Raw genomic sequence first — 13040 nt, 5'->3', positions numbered from 1 at the left:
AATAACCCTGGACACCCCATGCCCCACCTCACTGGTATAGAGCTAACCCTGCAGGAGCTAGGGTGCTGAGTGTCAGGACTCAATCTGTAAGGTTCCTAGGAGGGGACAGAAGCGACTCTGCTTCAGTCTGGATTAGACAGACAACTAGGCAAGATAAACTCTTAGATACTGCATCAAAAGCACAGGGCCAAAAGATGACCCTGGAGCTGGACACCGTCAAATGGCAGTAAGACAGTAAAGACAGGGCCCACAAAAAGAAGCAAACGTTTAAAACCCGTATCAAGGACTTGCGTCCGCAGTGTGTAAATAACTGACCTAACAATAAAGGACAAACAGCCCCAACCAAAAAGAATAGGAAAAGGATTTGAACAAAGATTTCTACAAAGATACCCAAATGGAATAAAAAAATCAACATATATGTCACTTGGGTGATGGAAAGATTACAACACCACTACAGCAGATGCACTTTGAAAACACCAAGCAGGACATGACAGGTGTCAGCAAGGGTATGAAGGCACCGGGACCCCCGGTCTATCACTTGCCATCACGTGAAACTGTGCGGTCACTATTACAAATGCTTTGGCACTTCGTTGTCGGAACACAGTCCAAAAATGGAGATGTGTGAGAGTTCTGAGTGCTCGTGAGCAAACTCCAAGGAAATAAGAATCTTGTGACCCCAGTTTCTTCAAAGCACAGACTCGTTCTTGGAACACCTTTGTGTTCCTCCCGGGTGTGGCGGGCAGGGGTGAGTTTACTTCACCTCTGGTTATCCACGCTCCTCAATGGAAAAGCGCGTATTGTCACACGTGGCTTGTCCTTGTGACTGAACTCCTTAGTCATCTGACTCTTCTTCACCCTCCGAGGATGAAGTGCCTGATGCCCTGAGTAAAGTTGGCTATTACAAGAGACTTCCGTCTGCCTCACTTATCACCTCTGCTCTCCCAGGTTCAGAACACTATTAGAACCGTAAACAGTTCATCAGTTAAAACACGAGCTAGCAACAGAGTAATATGGCCCAGAAATCCCACTACTCAGTGTCTACCCAAGAAAAATAAAAACATACCTCCACTCAAAAAACTTTCGTGTTTGTAGCCATCAATTTAATGGATAAGCACAATGCAGTATATCCACATAATGGCATATCATATGACAATAACAAGAAACGTGGCCCCGGTACATGCTGAAACATGGATGATCCTAGAAGTCACTGTGCTAAGTGAAGCAAGCCAGGCAGAAAAGATTCCATTTAGGTCAGTGGTTCTCAGCCTTCCTAATGCTGCATGCGACCCTTTAATACAGTTCCTCATGTTGTGGTGACCCCCAACCATGAAATTATTTCACTGATACTTCATAACTCTTATTTTGCTACTGCTATGAACTGTAATGTAAATTACCTGGTATTGCAGGATACCTGATATTTGACCCCTTGTGGAAAGGTCATTTGACCCGCAAAGGGGTAGCAACCCACAGGAGGTTAAGAACCACTGACTACTCAAAGTACACAGATCCTCAGAGACAACAAACCGCCCTGTGGCTGCTGAGGGCTGAAGGACAGATGGAGAGTGACTACTAGTCTATGGCTTTTTTCAGGAGAGGCAAAGACATTTCCTCAGCTGTATTACAGTGATGGCTGTAAAATCCTGTAAATGTTTCTTTTTTAAACCACTAAATTGTTAACATTCTAAATAAGGGAATCCCTATGGTGTGTGGATTATAACTCAATAACACTATAAACAGCTTATTAAAATACTAAAAAGCACAAGTGGTGGGCATACAGATGCCCTTCAACTTCTCTCACTGTTTGAAGATTTTCATGAGGAACATCTGGGGGGAAATGCAGTTAAGAGGAGACTAGGCCTCACAGAAAGTGCATTTATGAACTATAATAACTACAGCCGGGCAATCATGTTAGCACGACACAGAACCAGCACATGACAAAGTAGCCACAGTCCCACAAGAGGCTAACAATAAATAATGTGAAAACACAAAAAGGTGGAAGAACAATTTATAAGAGACTGACATCATATGAAGGCGCTCACACCCACAAAAAAGACGAGCCACTCAGTGGAAAAGCAACGCCACACGAGAAGAGATGCGTCTCACAGGAAGCTGGGGGGCGGGGGGGGGGGGACACACACGCAAACCAAGATCGCAGGAGGCGGTATGGGTGTAAGGACGGCAGGGCACCACTGCGCCGTGCGGCAGCGTGCAGGCAGTCCTAGTGCCCAGGAGGCAAAGGCAGCTGGATTACCACAAGTTTAATGCCAGCCTGGGCCACATAGCGAGACCTTGCCTCACAATTTGGGGGACTCACGTGAGGTCATCACACGTAGGTGATAACGTGGAACAGCCAGTGTAGTCCGTGGTTGCCTTTGTACTAGACTGCCAAGTCTTTCTTTTTTTTTTTCTTTTTGCATGCATGTGTGTGTGCAGGTGCATATGTGTGCAGGTGAGGAGGCCAGAGGGATGCTGTTGTGTGCTTTCCTTGATCGCTGAACTGGAGCCGATGCACTTGGCTAGCTTATCTAGGGAGGCTGCCCTGGGGGTGCCCTTGCCTCTGCTTCTCAAGTCCTGGGACTACAGGTGGGGCTACCAAACCTGCCCGTCGTTTACATGGGGGCTGGGAAATTGAACTCTGGTCCTCACATCTGTGTGGTGAGCACTTTTCCGGCTGAGCCATCTTCCCTGCTGAATTTTCCTTCCTCTGGGAACCTCCTCTGCTGAATTTTCTATAGTGAATGTGCATTATCTTGGCAATCGGGGAAACGATGTCAAAAAAAATCATCTCAGCTAGTGGCAGTGACTTAGGACAGGCTGGGATTTTTATGAAACCTGTCTCAGATCTAGGTGAAAACCCACACATGGATGCCTTCCTAATCCAAACATTGAGACTGTGGGGAAACATAAAGTATGGGATCACGTTTCCCACAAGAGGAAGAGTAAAGACAAGTCAGAAGTCGGGAAGAAAAGTTCCAAGCTCAACCATCCATGGGAGACCCCAGGGATGCACCCTAGTTGCTGCTGAGGCTAGGCCCTGAGTCCCTGCCCCGCTCCCTGTGGTAACCCACAGAATCCTTTCAGAATGCCACCTTGTGCCACGGCCCTATGAGATTAATCTCCAGCTACCGTTTCTGCTGCCTGGGAGGAGCCTGTGGTCAGGTCCATTTACAACCGAGGAAAAGGCTCAAAGACCACCACTCATTACCAGCAACACTTGGTACAAACAGCAACTGCCCTTGTCCTGGCAGGGGCAGAGAATGGGGTGGGGACAGAGGGGAGAAGTGTGTGGGACAAAGGACCAACTCTTACTGAGGGAAAAAAATGTCCAGAGTGTCCCAGGCAAGCTTGCTTGACCAGAGCAGGTGATGATGAACAGAAGGGCCAGATGGCCACCAGAATCCAGAAGGGCAGATGACCTCATCCCAGGGTGAGGTCAAAGCAAGTACAGAAACGGCCGCAAGGAAAGCACTGGGCCTCGGAGGACGAGGGTCCTCATGTGTGCTACCCACTGTGGGGCAGAGCAGCAAGACTCCATGCATGCCTGGCCTCAAGCTCTCCATACGGAGTGGTCCCTGTGAAAGCTGAAGAGCAGGGTGAGCACAGGCCAGCTGGCCACTTCCAACCAGTGCACTAGGCATGGCCTGGGCTCCACATGCGCCCACGTGAATGGCCACACAGGGCTGCCATGCATAGGGCCTGTGCACATGCCTGGACCAGTGCTCAGCTGTCACTGCCTTGAAGCAAAAGGGTCTGCAAGGCACCCGTACTTTCATTTTGCCCTGGGCCCACAAGTTATGCAGCAGGGGTGGCTGGGAGGGGAGAAGTCTGGGAGCCATTTCTCTGAATCCCGACTCCTAAGAACACCATGGTCCAAAGAGCCTCCATCTGGCACGCGCCGGCTCTGCGTCTGGTCCTTCCTGTTGGGTTCCCAGGAAGGGCAGCTGCCAAGGCAGGCGTGGGCACCACAGATGACTCGATTGGTGGGGACAACTCAACCTCTGTTTTGTTCTATTCTGATGTTGGGAATGGAACCTAGGCCCTCAAACATGCTAGCCAAGCGCTCTGCCACGGAACTACTGCCTACTCCTTTTGTTAATCAAACTCAAGGCCGTAACAAGGAGCAGGCCATGTATAGCACATGACTGTGAGCCTAGCACTTGAGAGGACGGGGCAGGGGGATCATGGCTTCCTCTATAGTGAGACACTGCCTCAAAAACAAACAAACAAACAAACAAAAAATGAGGGGCTGAGGAGGTGAACCTGAGTTTGGATCCCAGCATCCTTGTAAAAGCTGGGTGTGGTAGTGTGCAAAGGTAGGAGAGGGTGGAGACATGCAGATCCCTGGGGCTTGCTGGCCAGCCAGCCTAGCTGAGTCAGTCAATGAGAGGTGGAAGATGACAGGGGAAGGCACCTGAGTGTCAACCTCTGGTCTCCACAGGTACACCTGCACACGTGTGCATCCACCCCACAGAACCTCCCCCCACGGAAGAACAACATCTCTTCAGAACACATGCAGTGGAAGGCAGGGCATCCAGCCACCAGCATCATGAATGAGCCAGTCTTGGCAAGGGAGGGCTGCCACGGCAGAGGGAAGTGTTCGCACCCTTCTATGCAGCCATCCCACTCCGGGAAGCTGTCCCGGAGAGAAACGCAAATGAAGAAACCTTACATGCCAAAAGATGCTCAGGCAGCAGTCTGGCTGCACTGAGGATCTGAGCAGAACTCAGCTGCTTAGCAGAAGGAAAGTCATTCCACAGGCATTTGATGCAATCAAGCCCTCGGTCACACGGGAAGCCGCTTAAGATGCACGGCCATGGGGAAATGATGTAGAAAAGACGCTCGCATAGAGGAAAAGCGTGAACCAGAAATAGAGACCTATCCATAGCATCCTGAACTGTCGAGTGCCATAGGCACGCCGTGAGCAGCTAAAATTGCTGTCCCAAAAGCATCCTTAAAGTAACAGCTGTCCAGGGACAGAGGAGTGAGCCCCCCCCTCCCCGCCCCTTGGGCCTCAAGAGTCTGGCCAAGAACAAAGTATGTGGGTTGGGGTGCCTGGGAAGAGGGTCTGGAAAATCTCCTGGCAAAATGAACAGTCTCAAAATGGCTCCTGGGCTGACTGGTACCCTAGATTCTTATCCCACGTAAAACTGCTCCGGGCAGAGTCATGCACCACAAAATGCACAACAGTAGCCTTGGGGTACCGTCCGGGTGGGGTGTCAAACCCCGAGTCCATGGCTCCCTTCTGACCTGCTATAACAGTTGACGTGGGCAGCTATTTCTGCCAATGCACGTCAGCAGTTATTATTCAACATGTACGTCAGAGGAGAGGACATAAAAGGAAGTTTATCTTTAGCAGCCCGAAGCCTGTGGCTCGCTTCATCCGTTACTCATATTGCTCATCTGTTTGATCAGATGCATTGCTGGTGTGAGCCGACTGGCCCTTTACTGACCAGGCGTCAGAGAATGAGTCACGCTGACTGACATGGCGTCGAGTGCCCTGCCCCGTAGGATGCCCCCTGAAGAGGTCAGAACTTTGCTTCAAGTCGGGGGAGGGACGAGCGTGCGCTCAAACTCAGCCTTGTGTAGATGAGCTTAGACTGTTCTCCTGTCACTGGCCACCCTGGTGTCTCCCTACTTGGTCTCCCGGGGCTCTTGCGAGCCCTGTGCCAACTTTAGCCTACACCTGAGCTGCTATGGGGTTACCTATCTCGGCTTGGCACCTGGGTGGCCCTATGTTTATTGCTTGGAGTTAGCAGACATCACTGTATTATTCTGAAGGCCCAACACTGACTCTGATAAATGTTATTATCAGGGCTGTTGCTAATGGCCAGGCAAGTTGCGTACTGCATGGTTCTAGAGTAGAGGGGACCACCTGCAGTAGACACTGTAGATTCACATGTCCAATAACTTCAAGAAAAGTTTTTTTTTCTAGGAAAAATAATATAACAACCTTAGGATAAGTGGGAAGGGGGGGTGTCTTGAGTCTGTCAAGGCTCCAAGCGGACCCACTGCAGACTCTGAGCAACAAATGACCCTGACCCCAGGGGCTGAGAGTATTGCCTTCCTTAGACTCTTGGGAGCCACTGACCAGAACAGACTTCAAGTTGCAAGGCTGGGGAGCCTATTGCCTGTCATAGCTCCGTTGTCCCCATAGCCACTGAGTACAGTGGGCCATGGCCATACAGGATGCTGTGCTCCTCTTCTCTGGTGTGCTTTCTGTTTTACTGTGATTCCCCGAGCCTCCCCTCACAGGCCAGCACCCCAAGCTGCTTGCCTCCCTGGGCTCAGAGCTGCCACAGGCATGAGTTCAGCCAGTGTGTTAGCAATGAGGGGCAAGGGAAGCCTGCCCCGCCAGCCTCTGCTCAGCTCTCCCCGTTGCCAACAGTGTTCTGCCCCGCACACCCTTCCCCACCCGCTAGCTGCTTGTCCCCAGAGGGCCCTCCTCATGGGCTTCCTCGGCACTGCCTTTCTCAGCTCCTGTGTGGCTGCCTCAGTGAGTATCCCTGAAACTTGCGCACTTCATGACCTGCTGCGCGCCCTGGACTCCAGGCCTGGCCGCAGGGCCCCGTTCAGGCCTAGGCTCTGTCCTTGGGAAGTGCGGAAGGATCAGAAGGAAGCCGGCCTGGGAATGAGGTGAGTAGGGATTGGAACCCACAGCCCCTCTGAGACAGTGGGGCCCGCACAGCTTTGGGGTTGAGAGAATAACCGAGAAACATGATTTTTCGGATACATGCAAGAGGCGCGTGCTCTGTCTTCTCTACCCCCCATCCCGCCTCTGAAGCATCACAACACTGAAAGCACCCCCTGCATTTAGCCTTTCTCAAGTGACAAGGATTCCCCTACAAGTCACCGTCCACATTCTCCAGGGACTGAGGGTTCTGCCCCAGAGCATGAGTTCCCGGCCTTGCAGCTTCCCTGGAGCCAGGGCCGGAGAATCCAGTAGATTCCGCTCCTTGGCCACCCTCTTTAGCATGTAAGCACTCATTCATCCCTCTTCTGCCTGTGTGATCGGAAGACAGTCGCTTCTCCTCCTGGAGCCTCAGTTTCCCCATCTTCAAAATGATACCACCAACCAGTCCTCTTGCTTGTTGCGTTAACTAGGCACCCTTTATCGGGGTTTGAAACCAGGCGTGTCCTCAGAGGCTCACTCTGGAGGGACCTCTGAGAGGAGCCGGATCACAAGGGGCCTAACTTCCCCAGTAGCCGCACCCTTCCCCTCTCTCCGCCTCCTGCAGTTCACCCGCCTCCTGCAATTCACCCGCCTCCTGCCCCCAAGCCCTTCTACCTGGTACTCTGCACACCAGGCCCAGAAACCATCAGCCACCCACATACTGGAACTGAGCCCAAACAAAGCCACACTCCCTTGTTCTGTCACACCAACAAAATGCTAACACCAAGGGCGCCACAGTTCGCCCTCACAGCCCTAGGGTGGTGTCATCATTTTCCTTCCGTATGGAGGAACCGGGGTGACCTTTTCTACAGCACCTTCTGTACTGGACCCCAGGCTAACTAGTCAGGTGACTGTCAAACCTTCTTTGTCCTCTGTACTCGGCAGCAACAAAGCACTGTGTGCTGACTGCATGAAAAAAATCACACAGGAGCCTGAAATCCAGTGGCATCCTTGCATGGGCATGTGTCAGTGAGCGGCCAGAGGCTTACACACACACACAGACTACGTAGGTCCTCCTTCACAGGCCGCACTGAGCAGTAGTAACCACTGGCTACAGGGAGACCTTTTAACAGGGACAGCCCTGCAGCAACATTTCCTTTCCATGCGCCACAGGTCGTCTCCAGAGATGCCAGAGCTGTACCCTCCTTACGAGGCCTTCATCCCCAGAGACTAATAGCTGTCACCTCACAAGGACTGCTGTCATCACCTCAGTCTGCCTGTCCCGTCAGTGGGCTCCCTCCCACTTCCCACGCAGCACAAGGCTCTGAGAGACCCCTTTGGCGTCCTATCCTGACTGTTCCACCTGCACCATCTCATGTATCCTAGAGCAGGATGGGTTGCTTCCACCAGGAAGTCAGCTGTGATTTATCTGCCTAACAGATTTATCTAGCATTCTCTCCTTCTTTCTCCCTCCCCTCCCTCCCTCCTCCTCCTCCTCCTCCTTCTTCTCTCTCTCCTCCCCTCTCTCTCTTTCCCACCCTCTATCCAAAAATAAATAAATAAAAGAGAGGGTAGGGCTGGGATAGTTTCCCCCAGAGGCACAGCTCCTGGGCCAGGACAGTCCCTGTGAGCCAGAAGAGACCCGGAGTTTTTATGTGCATCTAGAACAGAGCGGGCCCCTTGCTGCAGGCCTTGTGGCCTGACAGGACCTCAGCTCATGTGACCTGCAACAGATGCCAGAGCAAGCTCTTGGACAGGCTGTCCCCAGCCAGACCCAACTGTGGCCTTCTGAAGGGTCCTATATGCTCCATTGGTTGTTGCTGGTGTTCTGTGGGACCCTTCTCTGAGAATGGTGCCTGCTTTACCCCCAAAGATAAAAGGGGGTATGTGAATTCCAAAACAACAACAAAAACAACAAAACCTAGGCTGGGCATGGTGGCACACATCTGTCATGCTAGCATCTAGGGGGCAGAAGCAGGACACTGTGAGTTCAAGGCCAGCCTGGGCCACACAGTGAAGACCCATCTCAAAAACAAGAAAACATGACAGGCTTTAGAGCACACGGTTTCCTGGCACTCACAGTGTAACCACACACCTCCAGGGGGGTCTCGTCACCAAGTCTGCTGGGAGCCTGTGGGAAGACATCGCCCTCCATGGCCTTTGCAGCACCTGAGTACAGCCTGCTCAAGGCCACCTGGTCTGACCTCTGGGAGCACAGCATGCTGGGCCCAGGGGCTCCTGAGTACAGCCTTCCATATTTGCATTCCAGCCAAAAAAGATGTATAAGTCTAGCACAGACACACACACATATACACACACAGACATAGACACACACACTTAGACTCACACACACACTCAGACACACATACACTCATACATTCAGACACACAAACACACACTCAAAGACATACAGACACACATACATTCACACACTCACACATACACATAGACACACACAGAGAGACATACACACTTAGACACACACACACTCAGACACACAAACACACACTCAAAGATATACAGACACACACACTCACACAGACACACATACATAGACACACACAGAGAGACATACACACTTAGACACACACACACACTCAGACACACATACACTCATACATTCAGACACACACACACACACACACACACACACACACACACACACACACACCACAGGTAGAGGGCTGTGCTGCTGAACTGGGGACACCTAGTCTCTCTATCAGGTGTATCCAGCTGCAGCCTCAGACCACCTGTGTCTAAAAATGTAAACTTACTTAAAACATCAAGGTCCCCACACACACACACCTTTCAATTTGTTCGTAACTCAATTGTGTCATTCTCAAACATAAATTTTTGGGTGTTGATGCTGTGTTATGCTGACCAAGAATTGAATGGGCTCGAGTTCATCGGCTCTCCATTTCCTGTCTGTGCTATCTGCTTCATCGCCATCGCAGGCCCACACACCCCTCAGCTCATGTTTGTGTCAGATCCCTGTCCTCAGAAGACAGATGTGGGCTTGTTCTCTCTCCCACCTCTCCTGCGCTTTGGTGACTGACGTGCTGTACAATGTGCAGAGTGAGCCTGGCCGGGTAACCCCCAGAGTTGAACGGAGCTTCCCCAAGTTCCTCTACTGGCCTTTCTGCTTTTGTGGCTGCCAAGGCTCTGTTTCAAGCACAGAGATTTATCACACAAAATATACACTATCTCATCTCAACCTCACAGCTAGGTAAAGAGTTAAAAAGCAAACAAACACGTGTGTGTGTGTGTGTGTGTGTGTGTGTGTGTGTGTGTGTGTAGGTCAGAGCACAATTTATGGGAGTTGGTTCTCTTCCCACCGTGGGCTCCAGGGGTTAAAGTCAGGCTGGCAGCTTGGTGACAAGTATCTTTACCCGCTGAGCCATTTCCCTGGCCCTGGGAAGGGAGGTTTAAAGCTCCAGCGTTTTTTAAGTGAGGGAAGCAAGGAATGAAGGAAGCAAGGCTTCCTGCCACAGACTCCTTGGGGCTGCTCCTCATGTGCCCAGAGCTGGGGCTGTGTCAGACACTGTCCTTCGGGGGCCTCCTTTTCAAGCTACCCTTCATGGAGCCAGGAACTGGCTGCTGTAGATGACTCTGAGGCAGGGCCGACTCAGTGGCCTGTGACCTGGCAGTAGAGTCCAGACAACATCCGAGACCTCCTCCTGGCCCAACAGGACTTCCAGAGTAGCTGCCCACGGGAGCTGATGTCCCAAGCCACAAGGTTCTGTCGCTGAGCCCAATATAGGCTGGATCACAGCTCCCGGCCTGCAGAGCAGGCAGCAGGACCCAGCTTCCTCTTCAACTTGCCTAAGGCAGGCTGTGGTGTGTGACACTATTGCACCAGGACCTGTCTGTAAGGACTTGTCTAGGGACATTTCATGTGGTCTAAGCTGAGGAGACCAGCCTTGTGAGGTGGGGTTGAAGACAACACCAACCTCTCGAAGCAGATGCTAACCAGGCCTCTGTCAGCCCAAGCCTCCCCTCAACCCTGCCCCTCCCCCCCTCACATCTCCATCCCTTTAAGCAAGCAGTCAACATCAAAAGTAGGAGGCTGCCAGCTTGTCTCAAAAGTTCTGTTCAGGCCTCCCTAAGCTCACCTTCTCACACAGAGAGCACTTCAGGGACACAACTCTGCTGGCCCTGAAGGATTCGGTCTGGAGGTTGAGATCTGCTGGCTCTTAGCCACAGGGTCTCCTGCTGAGGCTGTGAGCTCCGCTCCAGGCCCCAGTACACTGTGCTTATCATGTATACCCCCCCCCATACAAACACACACCATGATCTTGGCATGAAGGGAAGATGGAAGCTGGCCCGAAGTGGCCTGCCAATCAGAGGTCACTCAGACTCTGCTCCCACATAAATGTGTGGGCTTCCATCACAACCAAGCAGAGAGCAAGCCGGCATTTCATCCCATACTCCTGCTTGCCTCGAATCTTTCATGTAATAGCAATCAAAATGAAAAGCAATTTAACATCTGATGCTTTTCCTTTTTACTGATTCCAAGACGCACCCTCTGAATAAATCTAAGCTGGTAACAGAATCGTCATTTAACTTTGCATATGCATAAAGTATGTATCTGAAGCAAAAACTGGAGATTAAAACCAACCTTTAAGAGCTGAAAATGTACACTGAATAGAATGCGTTCAAATGACGGGGGACGCAGGAACTAGCCAGACCCCCATGAAGCCCACTGCCACAGCCAGTCAACAAGCAAAATTAATCACAAGGTTTACTACAGGCCAAGGGGGCGTTAAAGCCATAAAAGAGCTGTTTCTACTCAAGGCAAGTTAAGTGAAGTCAATTGCCTCTGTTGTGTCTGTTAGGTTAACAGGGTTAAAGAATCAAGATTTTCCCAAGTGACTGGCATTAGATCAAAAACACTCATCAAGGTAAACAGCAAGTCTCCAAAAAAGGTTTCGAGCATCAAAAATGGCAGGCGAGAGACTAGGGAGCTGCAATGCTGCAAAGCAGCAGTATCCCCCTCAATGCGAAGTCAGATCGCCCCGCAGGCTTCTGCCAGCACACTGGAGCAGCTAGCCGGGGATCACCTTAGCACAGGGGCATTCTCAGGGCTGGCCCTTGCTCAGACCTAGCTGGCCACTCCAGAGCGTCACGCAGTGAGCTAGGGTGACGCGAGGACAAGGCCCCAAATGGATGGCGCTGCAGTTCTACCAGAGCTCAGGGAGCCTAAAAGGCCCAGGGGTAGTGAGGATCCCTGGTGGACTGGAGAAGAAATGGGGTCAGTATTGGGGGAGGGTAAATACGACCGCCCCTCCCCGACCCCCTCTCCTTTTCAAGAACAGGGGATTGGATTTCTTTCCCTCCCTCCCCCCAGGTTAATCGACCACCGCGCATCTCTAGCCGCAGCCCCCTTTCCAAAACTCGCCATGCGCGAAGCCATTGCGCAGCATACGCGGGCGGGGTGCGAGAAAAGGGGTTCCCCGAGGCTTCCCGCGATCCCCACGCCGCGAGCAAATGACATCAGAGGCTCGCGTGGACCGGTCCTGCAGCAAAGCCCGGCGCGGGGCGTGCGTGCGTGCGTGCGTGTGAGGGGAGCCCGGCCTCGCGAAGCCGGCGGCACTAACCCTTCTTAAATTTATTCAGGCAGCCGGAGCTGCAGAAGGAGCGCACGGAGGCCGTCTCCCAGCAGCCGCGTCCCTTCATCCCCGCGGCCAGCGGCCTCCGAGCGGCTGGGCGCTACATGGCGCTGGGCCCGGGGCGCGCAGCTCGGAGGGCCGCGGGGCGGAGGCGGCGGCGAGCGCTCGTGGGTCCCAGCGTCGCGTCGCACGGAGTACCGGGCCGCCCTGAGCTCGGTCCCTTAACCCCGTCGGCGCCGCGCGAGCCGAGCGGTCTCCCCGCCTCCACCCCGAGAGCCTGCGCCGCCGCAGCCGTGCGACCCCGCGAGCTCCGGGGCGCAGGGTGCGAGGCGGGCTTCCCGCGGCCACGTCACGTCTGCACGCGAAAATCCGAGCGAAGGTGCCGCCCCCTGCAGCAGTAGGCTCGGCGCTGCTGCATTTCAAAGGAAGAGTGCCCTTGAGAAGCCAGGGCACGTGGGAAATGGGGTGGCCTGGAGGCTGAGGGTGATTCCAGGAAATTGAGGTCACCGCTGAGACCCGGTCACCTTCTAACCCCGCTGAGGCAGCTGATGCGTCATCTGTGTCCAGCCACCTGCAACTAGCTACCTGGCTACCTTCTGGGAGGAAGGCAACAGGCGGGGCCCCAGGGACTTCATCTGGGGACATCCGCCTCTGCCCAGACCTCTATAAATACAAATGCCCTGTGGAACTCTTGTGGATGTCACAAACCCAGTTGCCCAAATGTGAGTTTCTTGTGGTCCCCTAGAGCTTTCTCCCAACCCTTCCTCCACCCGTCTCCCATCAGCTAACTGCAGGAACCTCCCAGTTGCTCAGCTGAGAAA

The 13040-nt window shown here is 52.8% G+C and overlaps 1 protein-coding gene across 3 annotated transcripts in view; it reads right to left on the bottom strand.

Moving 5' to 3' along the window:
- Positions 1-13040, bottom strand: part of OSBP2 (oxysterol binding protein 2) — a 148566-nt gene that overhangs the window by 44146 nt on the left and 91380 nt on the right. The window contains exon 1 of one of the 3 annotated variants that reach the window (XM_084799740.1): positions 4670-4688. The exons of the other annotated variants lie outside the window; for them this stretch is intronic. The gene's annotated coding sequence lies outside the window, so the exon portion shown is untranslated. Of the gene's footprint in view, positions 1-4669; positions 4689-13040 lie in introns of those variants that run through there. 3 annotated transcript variants of the gene reach the window in all.

The sequence above is a fragment of the Acomys minous genome, assembly GCF_964271855.1.
Source record: "Acomys minous genome assembly, chromosome: 10".
NCBI classification, from domain to species: Eukaryota; Metazoa; Chordata; class Mammalia; order Rodentia; family Muridae; genus Acomys; species Acomys minous.
Note: the sequence above shows the minus strand (reverse complement) of the source record. Positions and strands in the feature narration are given on the sequence as shown.